Here is a 13,313-nt window from a genome sequence, read left to right as displayed (position 1 = left end):
TGGGAGAGACTAGGGGAGAGAGAACCCAGCAGAGGCTTTTTTTCCTGTTTCTACTGTAGCTCCAAGGCTGAACATAATAAAAGGGAAAAATGGAAACCATCCTCATGGAAAAAGGGTGGTGTGGTATCACTATTCCTGATAGTGGCCAGGAGTGCTGTGGAGAGGGGAGAAACAATAGGAAGCTTTTGGTTTCCTGGGTGGAGTTTCACATGTGACATTGACAATTGGGAGCCTGATACGAAGGCAAAGGCGTCGGGGCTGGTAGAAGCAGCACCTTCCCTGAGAACTGCTGGACTTCAGTCTGGGTGTTCCTACAGGAAACTCCACCCTCTCCTTCTATCTCTGTCTGGTACGTTTTCTAAGCTTTGATGTCCTCGTCTCGTTAACTGCTGGCAAAAAGTTGCATGTGTGGGAGATATGCAAATGTGTTGTAATGTTCTGATACAATTTTAGCGCAGGAAAAGAGCAAGCTCTGTACATGCATATCACCAACTGAGCTCCGGTCTTGCAGTTTAGTTTGTTTAATAGAGCTGTTACCTCTGAAAAGGGGTTTACATGGATGTGAGGTATAGGAGCAAGTTCTTAATTTTGTAAGCTTAAAAAGCAACTCCTATCAAGCCATGCTTCCATAAAACTAAATTCCTTTATAGGCGGTAGAAACTGTCTGTATGAGTGTAAGGAATTGGATTGTTTAATGGCATGTTTATTGAGGATTTCTGATGATGTGAATTCTCTCATTGCTTGCAGTGCATACCGTCATTGGAAGAATACTGGCTTTGCTATGAATAACTGAGGTGGACTTCATCTTCTCTTGTTTCTCTCAATGTAAAAATTACAAATACTGTTTTGCTTTATGGGTTGGGGTTTTTTTTGTGATTTTTCTTTTCAGGTTCAATGAGAACATGATCTTTTTGTGGGAGACAGGAATGAACGTACTAAAATCCTTTCTCATGTAGGGTTAAATATTGCACTCAGGAGGGTAATGTTCCAGTGGAATTGTAGTCTTTTCATAACAATTTAGACTTTGGTAAAGAAAGTGGATGAGTCATTGCAGGGGTTTGATAGCTGGAAAGATTGATTAATAATTAATTTAAAGCCAAGAATCCCCTTTCCTCTGTGTCCCCGCTTTCAGCCATTCAAAAGATCATCAGATTCCCATATGTAGTTTAGCATTTGAGTACTATGGACATGTTTGTTTTGATGTCTTTCCCTGAACTGCAAATGTTGGGTTTTCTTACTTACACGTTATTTATAGAGAGATAAATGTCATACTTGGTTTGAGTGTTTTGATGAGGTTACAGCACTTGGAAGGAGCCAAATGTTCCCATTATTTTGGTGTGAGTGTTAGGGTTAATTATACTTGCTTCATAACAGTTTTGAGTTCCACTGGTATACTAGGTGCCTCATGGGCAAAGGTATTTTTTCAGTGTTTGTATGCTCTTGCGTACAGGTTCGTTGGCTTTACCTCAATAGGTTTTTGTCAGTCAAGGCATTACATTTCTACAGATTTGTGTTTGAGCTGGGTGTCTTAACGGGAAGCCCTAGATCTATGGTGCCTTTTTGCCTTTATGCTGGGATAATAGTAAAAGTGGAGAATGCTCCAGAATGAATGCAATGTGACCCTGAAGGGATGACTCTAAATTGGCCTTTTGAATTCAGTTAAATTAGCATAAATAATCTCTGTTTGAGGAGTTTTCCAAGTGCAGTAGGCCAAAGTCAAGGGGTCAATCAAAACCCATTCGTGAAGGGCATGGAAACTTCAGCAAGTTTTTGAAATCCTGGAAGATGTAAATTGATACCCTCTGAGTGCTCCTGTCTGGGGCAGATCTTTGATACAAGGTACATCTTTTGGCTCTGATCCTAGAAGAGGCAATAAATTGGTTTTTGTCATTTTATTAATTAAAACCATGCTATGTGCAGTCCTGAGCATTTTTGGTACTGAATCTTGAGTGTTTCGTGCATGGTGCATGTACATTGAGGTCTTTGTTGCTGGCAGTGTGCAAAAAGCCACTCTCCAACCTTTTGTTAATTTTTGTTCATTTTTAAGCATGAAAGGTGAATGAAAATGTGTAGTAATTTTACCTGGAGCTGTTGCTGTCGTTCATAATTTAAAGCTGAAATGCTTCACATTTTCAGTTCATTGGGCTCCTTGATCAGTAAATCCTGAGCTGTGGCTCAGCGATAGTCTTCTGATCAGGCTCCTCTGAAAGGGCAATGGCTGTCAGACACTTGGCACTGAGATGTAGCTGCAACCTTCTGTTGTTGGTGTTTGTGACATTGTATTTTGTCAGATATGTGGGGTGCAGCAGCTGAACCTTGTACTTTTCAAGGCCGGAGTCTGTGAAGAGTTGTCTGTGTTTTCCAGCTTGCAGATAGCGATACACTTTGGCCTACTTTAACCGTGAACTTTAAATTGCCTTAGTCAGAATTTAAGATTCAGTTGCACTGCTGTATAAATTCTTTGTAACATTTATCCTGCGGCGCAGAGGTACCTTGAGTAGTGTTTTTTGAGTGGAAAAAGAGTGTGCAGGACTGCTTTGCGAGGATAACATTGGAGTTAGACTCCAGTTAGTTTTGTAAAAAGAGGTGGTTTGACCTGTGTAATAAAACAGCCATTTGCCTTGGTACAAAATATGGAAGGGGAAGGCTGTTTGGTTTTTTTCTTTCTCTCTCTTAATTTGTGTTAAAAGGATTGAAAGTGAGAAATGTGGGGATGATGAAGAAACTGTAGCTACACGGAAGGATATGTGATTTTATTTATAAAACTAGACCTCCTTGAATGCTTGTTTTACGCCAGTAAAACCTCCTTGGGTAAATGTTGTGCAGGATTGAGTGAGTGTTCACCTGCTGGGTCATAGAGAGTAAGATGGGAAAGCAGTTTGCTCTGGAGTGGTGCTGTGAAGAAGTGGATAATTTCATGGCTTCAAGTAGATAAAACTTGCTTGGTGGCAGTATGGGCAAGCTGAATTTGACAAGAAGTGGGAAGGGAGAAGGATATGTGTGACTAGGGCAATACTTCACATCGTGGAAGGAAGAAGCAGGATCTGGAATTCATAGTCTGACATTTCTGGATGTGTGAAGTAAGCCAAAGGAAGCTAGTGGGTGTTGGGACATGACTTATTTGCTCCAGTTTGTAGAGTAGGTGTGGACAGAAGGACAGTGAGAAATCATTGGGCTCTTTTAACCTAAGAGGCAAAAATTTGTGCATCAGGCACTGGTCAGAAGGGTATGTGGCAAGGTACTCTGACCTGCCCTACGTCCTAGGGTTTGAGCCTGGCGGTGCGGCTGTGTGCAGTTCACTGCTCCAGAGCCGCTTCGCTCTGGATTCCTGCCACTGGAGATGTCTTAACACGGAGAAAGCCCTAAACAGAAGTACTTGCAGTTACATTTGCTTTTCCTGTGGGATCACTGCAGCACCCCTGGACGGATGAGATAGGGGTCAGAGATGACCTGTGTTTCCTCCTCAGAGACTTGCCTGCAGAGATGTGTGGGCAGAGTGGTGGTGCTGTAAGGGGGTTCCAGGGCAGGGCGGGTGGGTCTGGCTGTTGAAACTTGCCCCCAGGAGCAGGGCTCACCAGGGCAGCTTGCCTTCTATGCTTGGTCCAGAGCCTGTAAAGGAAGAGTTAACGTACACAAAATATGTGGCTAGGCAATGCGTCTGCATTAAACATTGTTAACTTTTGTAACGGTGTATCTCCTGCTAATTACCTCACTTCTGAATAGTTGAGATGTGAGAGAGATTTTTTATTTTTTTTTTCCTAAGCTGAACTTGAAATAGTCCCTGTAGGGTTTTCAGGCTTGGCCACAAGAACATTACTTGTCATGTGGTGTCACATCAGCTGAGAAATCCTCAGACAGTAAGCCTGCATGGATTTTCTGATACTTGCCTTTGTCCTAGCCTTGCTAGCAATTCTTCTATCATTCAGGCTGGCTTCTCTTGTATGTTTGGGTTATGGGGGGGGGTGGTAACAAAGCCTGTGAAACATGACTATTTAATGAAAAATAATAATCTGCAATATTCTTTCAGCTTTCCTAATGGGATCATTTTTTCACATGTACATTTGCATTAATAGCAGTTGGCTTCTAGTTAATAAATACAGTGCCCTGTGAAAATAATGGGTTATTAGGATTGTATGGATTCCTATGGTGCTCTTAGTGCTGTAGCTTTCACTAGCTAGCTGTGACTTTGCTTGTGTGCACAGCAGAGTTGTTTACATGTTGGGAATATGCTAGAGGCAAGGAGAAAGGAACAGCTTTAATGTGATGCAGCTTAGATGCTCAGTGGGGGAGGCCTTGGAATTGTTCATAACAGGATCAAATGTCGATCAATGTTTCAGGAAGAATAAAGTTACTGTTTATAAGAAAACTGAAAAATAGTATATTACATGCTTTCCAGCCATCTTAAAGCCATCTCTTTTTGATCCTGCCTAGGAAAATGTCCCTCTCCTGTGGTTCATTTGAGCCCTGTAGGGTATCAGTGGTGCCTGGTAGAAGTGTCTATCCAGACCACTCCTGTTTGGCTCTAGCTGCTTCTCTGGGCAGCCTTCGGTAAGGAAACAAGCTGCCAGCAGCTTTCTGCTCTTCCATGAAATGCCTGGCATTCGTGATGTTGAAGGTGCTGCTGGAACGTTGTGGCTACTATTAGATTTGTTTTAAAGGCAGATCTGGTATTTACTGACTCCACAGAGTAAGAAGGGAGTTATTCTGCGTCAAGTCATGAACGTGAGAAAATGGCTTCTCCCTTATTGCAAGGTATAAAAGCTGGAAGGAGAGGACAAAGACAGAGGAAACGGCTAGAGGACTGGAAGAAGAAAACAGCTGAAAACCTCCTCCTCTCCTCCAGAGCTATTTTTTGTCAGTGACAGAGAACTGTGGGATGAGCAAAGCTGATCTGTATCTGCAGCAGGCAGTGGCTCTGATCTGAAAGTGTATCCCCAGGAAAAAACAATGAGAGCTTAGCTGCGGGGGAGGGAGCATCTGAAGTCGAGGCACCTCTGCTGGATCTGAACCTGCAATTCCTGTTCCAGGCTGCTTTGCGGTGTATTCAGGTGATGCTTGAAATCGTAGAACAAGGGATGGTCACTTTTTGTGTTAGGTTGTGCCCCGTGTGTTTGCTGTCGGGGTGGCAGGCTGGGGTTTGGGAAAGAACAGCTGGGGGATACAGCTTGCAGAGAAGGGGTAGGGATTGGGGGGGGGGGGGGGAGGGAGGGAAGGAATGGAGCGGAGTCTTGGAAAACTGTGTCATAAGAGGCTTTTCAAACTAAGGCTAGGTGCTTGTTGGAAATGCTTTTCTAAAACAAACCTGGCAAATACCTAATCATGAATTTATTTACAAGAATTCCAGCTTCTCTGATTGTGTGGTTTCTTGCATTCTTCTTAGAATGGTTTGGTGTTGAACCAGCATCCTGATGTGTTGTGTTGTCTGGGCCTGTCTCCCAAGGGAGATATTTTGGACAGTTACTCCCAAGTAAATCCTGTGTGTGGTTCTGGAGTTAAGGGCTTGTCTTCACATGCCATTGAGAAATAAATAATACTTGAGTCAGCTGAAGGTGTGAATTTAAAGTTAATTGCTTCAACTGCCCTACGTCTCTGAGACTTAATAATTGAAAGTCACTCAGATTCTGGAAAAGAGCATCTGAAGAGAGTCTCAAACAGTTTAATCAATCAATTTTTTAATTTGTATGGTTTTTATCTCGAAGTAATCCAAAGTGCCTTCTGCAGACAAAGCCTCAAAGTGGATTATGTTATATAGGAAGGCTGTTCTTAAGGATTGGGGAGGGTTTACGTGGTTGCAGATGTATTACTAGTCAGAATAGCACTTGTATTTTAAAGGCATTCTGTACTTTCATCTGCATTTAATAATCAAGCAACTTCTTCAGACTCTGCTAACCTTAACCAGAAATTATGAGAGGAATGTGAATTGACTTCAGTCTCTGCAATAGACCTTTGAAACACTGTTACAGCATCTCAAATTTGTCATTAACTGTGTCATGACTGAGATTTTCAGGAGAAACTTGTAGTTCATGTATTTAATCTTTCATAGGGAATGGAATGCACTTCTTAGGTGGGTAAAGCTGCTGATGTCTTGTGAGGTTTTTTTAAGCTGATGGGGAGGAGGAGGAAGTAAGTTAGAGTGAGTCCTCCTAGTAAATCTTGGACTTCCAAGCCAAACCGAGATTCTTCCCATCCCATACAAAGCTTTTTAAAATATGTGTATGAATTAGAGCACTCTGGCAAAATCTGAGTAGTAGAAAAAGGCTGAATGTTTCAGTATCTGAGGCTTTTTGCAACCTGGATAGCTGTGTTTACCTCAAGTGTGAGAGGAGAGGATAGAGGAATCCAGCACAGGGAGTGTACGCTTCAGACTGAACTGTCTGCAGACTGGTCATTTTGAATATCTGCTGCCTAATTTAGGGGGAATTTGTTGCAGAAGGTATGGGTAGGGCTCTCTGTTTTGCTTTTTAATGTACTGCTACAGACTCTTCCCCCCTCCTTCATTTTCCCTCCCATTTTGCTGTTTTAATAAGAGGAATGACTGAGCCACTGTATGTGTTTTTCCTTAGTCGTTTTTGGTTGTACCAATACCCTGCAAGAACCCAACCCAGGTTATTTCCTTTTCAGCTATTGAATTTAGATTCTTGTTAAACATCATATGGAATTTTTACTCTAACTAAATGCATGCAAGTATGTGCTTCAGGAACTGTGTAGGACTCCTGATAATGTAGAAAAGTCCATCATGTGTGTTGAACTGCAGAATTACTTCTGCATACTGCTACTGCCACCTTCTAGGATACCTAACAGATCCCTGTGTATGAACAGTTAGCATATTTATTTAAAGTTGTGAAACTGGAAGGTTCTGAATGTTTTTCCTGCTATCGTGGCAATTACAAAACCAAATGTTGTGGGTTTTTGCTGAATACGTTTAAGTTTTATTGCCCTGTGAAACGCTTGGTCCTAGAGGCTGTGGACTGATTCCATACTTAAGTTTAATCAACTGCATGTGCAAATCCAGGTACAGCATAGATGCTTTTACCTTAGGTAGACAAGGAATGTTGTCTCTGCACTCAGAGTGTGTGTGCTTTGCGCTGCCTTTCTTCTCTGCTGAGGCTGCAGAGGAGCACTGCAGTTTCTGTGGTAGTGACATACTGGGATAGGACTGAAGTCAGTTCATTTTTGCCTTGTTCATCAAACAAGCAGCAGATGGCTGGTCATATGCAGAAGCTATTAACCTGGGTGAGAGTCAGGCTGATGAGGAGGAGCCTGAATATGTTTGTTATCCAGTCTGATTGACTCACCAGGTTGGTGGCTTGGTAAATGCCTTACCTTTACAGTCAAGGAATACGAGGAATTAATATAGATCTTTTTAAAAAATATTCTTTGGAGATGTCCAGAATAGCTAATCAGCAAACATACAGGTTTGTTTGCCTTTATTCACTCAGCTCTGTTGCTTCTAAGATGCTTAATGTCCTGTTGGCATCATGAGAAGGTGTTAAGTGCCTTGGAAATTCAGCCCCTTGCAAGTCAGTTCATGTTTCAGCTCTTCAGCCCAGATAGCTACTGTGGACTTCTGTATCACACAGCTGGCCGTTGGTGTTTGCCATGGGACCATGAGTGTGACCCAGTTGCAAACAGGATGTGCAAATAGAGAGCAGCCCCAAAGAAATTATATTTAATGCTTCAGAAGAGCGTATTTGTCATCATGGGGAACTTGACGTTATGTAGGAAGAAAAATGAGTGGAAAGCAGATATCTCTAGAAGAAGATACTAAATAGCTGAAAAGCTAAAATTTTGGTTTAAAAAAAAAGTGAACCGCTACACTAACAGCCCTCTGACTTCAGGACACATTTAGAAATTTCAAAGTGAAATACAGTAATTAAGGGGATAATGACTACATGAGAATTAGCGCACATTAGGAACTAGGAAGTAAGTTAGAGAATTAACTTTGCATATTTTCTACAGCTGAATTATGTTAGGAAACAAATAATTCCAGTTACTAGATGGAGATAATAAATTAACTCATGCAAGAAAAAGTAGAAATATTTGTTAATACTGTTCTGTATTGGGGAAGGTGCAGAATGTGATACCATCAATACCATTCCAACACAGAATTACATCCATCTTAATAAATAAAGATTTATTACCTTCTAGGGACAGACATATGTAAATCAGCAGTGCTATGACTACGTTGTTCAAAAGAGCTTGCTGAAAAGTCTGCAGGCCTGCGGACAGTTTTTAATAAATGTTGGTATTGAGGGTCTTAACTGTGCCAAAGTAAAAAACAGAACGGTGGGTGACTGACTTAACCATATTCCAGCTAGATTGACATTAATCCTCATAAAAATATTGGAAAAGTTAATGGAATACTCAATTGATAAAACATCAGGCAGACTAATACTAGTCTGCATCACTTCAAGGGAAATGTCTGATCATATGTGGTGACATGCTAGAAACTTAAGATTTACTTGAGAGAGAGACCTGTATGAGATGTAGTAAAGCCGTGTCTTCAAAAAGCATCTGATACAGGGGCAGGGAGACAGTCCAACCCTTGTGGTCCCCTACTACTTCCTAACTCCTTCCATGTGCTACCTATAGTTCCCTTTCTTGGCACCAGCAAAGGCAGTCAGTTAGGACTTCGACATACCCCTTTGGGACTCCTGTCCTGACACGTTTAGGGCTATGTGGTATTGCAAAAGTAAACGAATTAAGAACTGACTAACTGATGTTTAAAAGTTAGTCATTGGTGGTGAATCATTATCAAATGGGAATGCTTCTAGAAATCTGTTTTAATGATTGAGGTGAGGCCAGATTCCATTGAACCTTTTCATCAAGTACTTGGAGACAAGGACAGGATCTGTACGGATACAGTTTGCAGGCTGGATCATGCTAGGCAATGTGGTAAACGGGGACAAGGCAGCTTGTAGGGAGTAATCTGGGGATCCTGGTGAGTTGTATCAATCAAAAATGCATTTTAGTGTAGCCTGATGCAAGATCATGGGGCATGCAGATGTACTTCAAAGTAGTGACAGAATAGGAGCTTGGGGGGAAGACTACTTGAGGGTACAGTGAGCAAACAACTGGACGTTACTGCCTTCTTGCAGGGCAGCAAAGCTGTGGAAGTTTGGGTGTACAAATAGGGCTGGTGGGCAAAAGGAGGTGAATTGTGTGTTGGTTCTGGGGTACTGAGCAGCATGTTGAAAAGGCGAGTTCAGAGAACAGTCAGAGGAGATATTTGGAGGCTGGGTGGTGTTCAGGTACCACAAGGAGAGCCCGAAAAGCTCATTCTGTTGCTGGACATGTTGCTTCTTGGTAGATAAATGGGGTGACTTGATAATTGGTGGGAAGCATCTTCTGATGGAGAGCGTGCTGCAGGCTAAAAGACAGCAAAACCAGGTGTAACACAGAACTAATGACTGGGAGCTGAAGTCAGGCAATGGGAAATTAGACATGCGTTTGTAACGGTGAGAGAGCACAAGCACTGGAACAAATACGTGACAAAGGAAAGTAGTGGATTCCACCCAAAATGTTCCCAGGGCTGAAAGCATTTCTGGAAGTGTTATGTTAGGCAAGCAAAGATTTGGCTTAATTACATGTAGTCCACTGGGCTAAAAACAAGAATAATTGAGTCTGGTGGTCTGTGGTGTCCCTCTGGCTGCAGTACTTCATACATGGGACTATACAAACCTGCAAAATGAAATGTTCCTCATATGCTGAATAATTGAGCACCAGCTGGTGCCTCTGATGGGAAGTACATATATATAGTGTATGTGTATGTATATATATACATACATGTGAGTCATATACATGGATGGTGCTTCTTGGCCTGAGATATGTAGTTCCTCTGTTAATATATTTCAAGAGCAACAGAAGAAGTTGGAGTCCGCACATGATTGCTGAGAGCTTCCTAACCATGCATACAGTTCCTCACAGACAACTTGGGTGCGTTTCCACTCAGCTTATACTAGGAAGCAATTCCTCACTGCAGGGTGGATTAGCTTGGGAATAGCGCTGTCTGACTCTGCTCTTCTCTCTCTGAAACTGATCTTTCTTGCGTGTAACCAGTTTTGGAATCTTGGTGCTGCTCTTCTCTTGCAAAGTAGTAGCTCAGATCTTACTGTTCCTCTTCTTGGAAGGTGTAGCTGAGGAAGTGACAAGAAAAAGCAGAGTAGAATGGAGTAAGTGCAAGTGGGAGGCTCACAAGCAATGAGTTTATAAGCAACATTTTTGAGGGGGTTTTGGTGGTGGTATTTTTTTCCTTTTTGTAATGGACACCTAACCTCTGGAACTTGCTGCTGCATGACACCATTGTGGGTAAGAATATGATTGTAGGAAGGATTAGGCACCCAGGAATGAAATTTAGTTTCATGTAAATCTATAAACCCTCTTGTTCTAGGGTTTTAAAACATTTTGTAATGATGGGGTCTAACGTAGTGGGCAGATTATTCTATAATTGTTTACTAGGAAACTTCTTTTGCTGTAACATCTGTTTCTAGCTACTTTCAACAACAGGAACTGGTGATTCAGAGGTCTGTTTCTAAATTTAATATAAGAAGGAGCATAGTGCTGGCTGAAGGAACACAGAGGGTGTGTGTATGAAGGGGTGGTGGTGATAAAGAGAGAAAACACCCTGCATGCTAAAATGTGTTATTGAGCCTCTGATTGCAGGGCCTACATGCTGATCTACAAACAGAATGCGTGTGGATCAAAGTAACAAACTGCTTTTGAGCATTCAGCTTTTCAGTGATCATGCTTACACAGTGTCCCTCCATTGTATTTAAAGTAAGTGATCTGCAGAGAAAATGCACGGTCTTTATTTGAGGATTGAGCTCTTCAGAAGCTGAGAGAGGAATGGAATGGAGCAAGGAGATCTAAGATGTGGAGAGAAAAAAAAGCCATAATTGTGGGGTTTTTTGTCAAGCAAAAGTCTCCAATTTCCTTTATTAACTACCTCCTGACACTTGTTTTGGAGAAAGCTTTTTTCTATTCTTAAATTGAGAGTTAAAAATGTTTGTCTTGCTTTTTTTTTTTTCTTCCTTTTTCCCCTCCCAGGGTTATGGGGAGGTGCACACAGGCACACTCATAACTCTGTGTGTGACAATTGCATCTAGTAGATACTAATGGACATAAATTATTGACGGGGACATATGGGTACAGGCATAATGACTGTGAAGGCAGTTTTACTACTTCCCTTTCATGGTCTCCAAGCACTGGGATAGCTGCTCAGCGTTGCTGGTAGTGTCTACCTCGGTGTGCTCCTGAGATGTCAGCTGAAGAGCAGAGGGCTCTTCTGTGTTTGTCACTGTATCCACACAGAAACACATGTACATGCTCAGAGAAAACCAGTCAGCTCCTGGATGTGTCTTGTGACCCACAGCTTTGCACTATCCAAAAGTCTTGGGTAGTCTTGGTGGAAAGTGCAGCAGGGAGGGAAGTCTTGAAACAAGAACACGAGAAAAATGGTATTGCAGTAAAAGTTTTATAACTTGAGAAAATGTAAAAGATGAGCATTTTAGCATCTCTGTCCTTGTAGGTGGGAATGGTTATTTTGTGGTCATGCCATTCGTGGTCCAAAGATGGGACCAGTGAGTGGACTTCAAGTTAAATGCAAGGATAAAAGTAACAGCTCAGTTCTGCCTTCCTGGGCTGTCTAACTTGGTATAGCACTAATCTGGCAAAGCATCAAGTAGGGAGACTGGACCTTTGAACAGAGAAAAATACAATGTTAAAGTCATAGATGCTATGAATTAGCTCTTAGAGAGCTGCATCAAGAAGCACAATTTGTAAGTGTGATATTTTGTGGTTCTTGTATGAATGCTATGTATTTCCCTGCATGCAGTCGTTCCAACACAAGTTAAATTCTTTGTTGTAGAAAAAGCTAAATATTTTGGTATGCTGAATCTGAAACGCAGATGATATACTGTGGCAAAAGACTCTCATGGGATTTTTTTACGAGAAGGATTTTATTTGTTAAATGAGTTTTCAGTAGTTCTTCAGTACATGCTATTGTGTTGCTTGTGTGATGTCTTACAGTGTCACTGGTCTGATCTGGACTGTGATGACTGAATAAATTGCATCATTTGCTAACTGTGGAAAGACTGCTTGATCTGTAAGACACATTTGTGTATATGTGTGTTTTGTAATATAATTGTAAATCATAAATTAAACACGTTCGGTTAATGCCAAATACGAGCTGTATTCATAGTTCTTGGTGTTCTTTTCTGCCCACAGGAGTTTCAAGAGTCACAGGGGATCATAGAGGAAACTGAAGCTGCTTTTGTACTTTGTTTGTGGGGGGGAAAGTAATGAAATAAGTTATGTAGTCTAAGACATCTTGAAAATGTAGACTTTAAGTGGTCTTTGGGCTTCTACCAAGGAACATGCTGCTGGCATGGACACATGCTTTTGCTCATTGCTAATAAACTTTCATTCTGAGTCTGTATTACAGTGAGGAGGTGGAAGGATCTTTATTCAGATCTCTGTTCAAATTGCAGCTATTCACAAACAGCAACTCAGAAGCAAAAAATCACTTTATGTAACTGGATAATTTCAAGTGTGCCATCATCACACAAGTTTGGGGTTTTTTGTTAACTAAAAGCAGTAGATTCCATAATAAATGAGTCACAATAGCATTATTGCTCTTATTTGTGGAACTTAAGATCTTTTAGCCTAAGCCTGTTGGCCTTTACTTCTATGAGTGTTTTAATTTTTGACGGGGGCTTTGTTTTTGTTTCAAAGCTACTTCATGATTACTCATTTTGTTTTTCTTGTATATATGTACAGCCAGTTGTATCTTCTGCCTTTGAGGTGGAAGTAAAGCTTTATTACAACTTGCTTTTCTTAATTTGACAAAGCAAGTATCAGTGAAGTATGTCTATACAGAGCAGTAAGAAGCATTATCCCCAGATAAACTCTATGTGGAAACCTCAGCTACGCTCCCTGAGGAAGAGTTCCAGAGAGAAATAGTTTGTGAACTGTACATCCACATGGAAATAGCAAAATTGCCTGCTTAGGTCCTTCAGTGATATCTTTGTTAAATCACTTTTAGAATAAAGTCACGTATTAAGGAATAATTCCAACACACTGATAATACTTGCAAACTTTTTTAGGATATTTTTACTTTGTGACTTTTCCTGTGGTCTAAGCGTTGCTAATGTCGCAGACTAAAGTTGTTTTATTCCCATTTCTAGCCCACAGCACGGACTTAAAGGTTCTTCCTTTTATAACTGGTCAAGCTTGAAACTTTGCCTTCCTCAAACACTCTGTCATGTTATACAGCGTGAAGTCCTGTGCAATTCATCTGAATTCTCGGGCTGTAA

At 41.3% G+C, this 13,313-nt stretch overlaps 1 protein-coding gene across 6 annotated transcripts in view; it reads left to right on the top strand.

The window, feature by feature from the left end:
* Positions 1 to 13,313, top strand: part of LRRC8D (leucine rich repeat containing 8 VRAC subunit D) — a 53,423-nt gene that overhangs the window by 21,149 nt on the left and 18,961 nt on the right. The window contains exon 1 of one of the 6 annotated variants that reach the window (XM_040610251.1): positions 329 to 349. The exons of the other annotated variants lie outside the window; for them this stretch is intronic. The gene's annotated coding sequence lies outside the window, so the exon portion shown is untranslated. Of the gene's footprint in view, positions 1 to 328; positions 350 to 13,313 lie in introns of those variants that run through there. 6 annotated transcript variants of the gene reach the window in all.

Source organism: Falco naumanni, chromosome 11 (genome assembly GCF_017639655.2).
Source record: "Falco naumanni isolate bFalNau1 chromosome 11, bFalNau1.pat, whole genome shotgun sequence".
In the NCBI taxonomy this organism is placed as follows: domain Eukaryota; kingdom Metazoa; phylum Chordata; class Aves; order Falconiformes; family Falconidae; genus Falco; species Falco naumanni.
The sequence above is the reverse complement of the archived record's forward strand: the minus strand, read 5'-3'. Positions and strand labels throughout refer to the sequence as shown.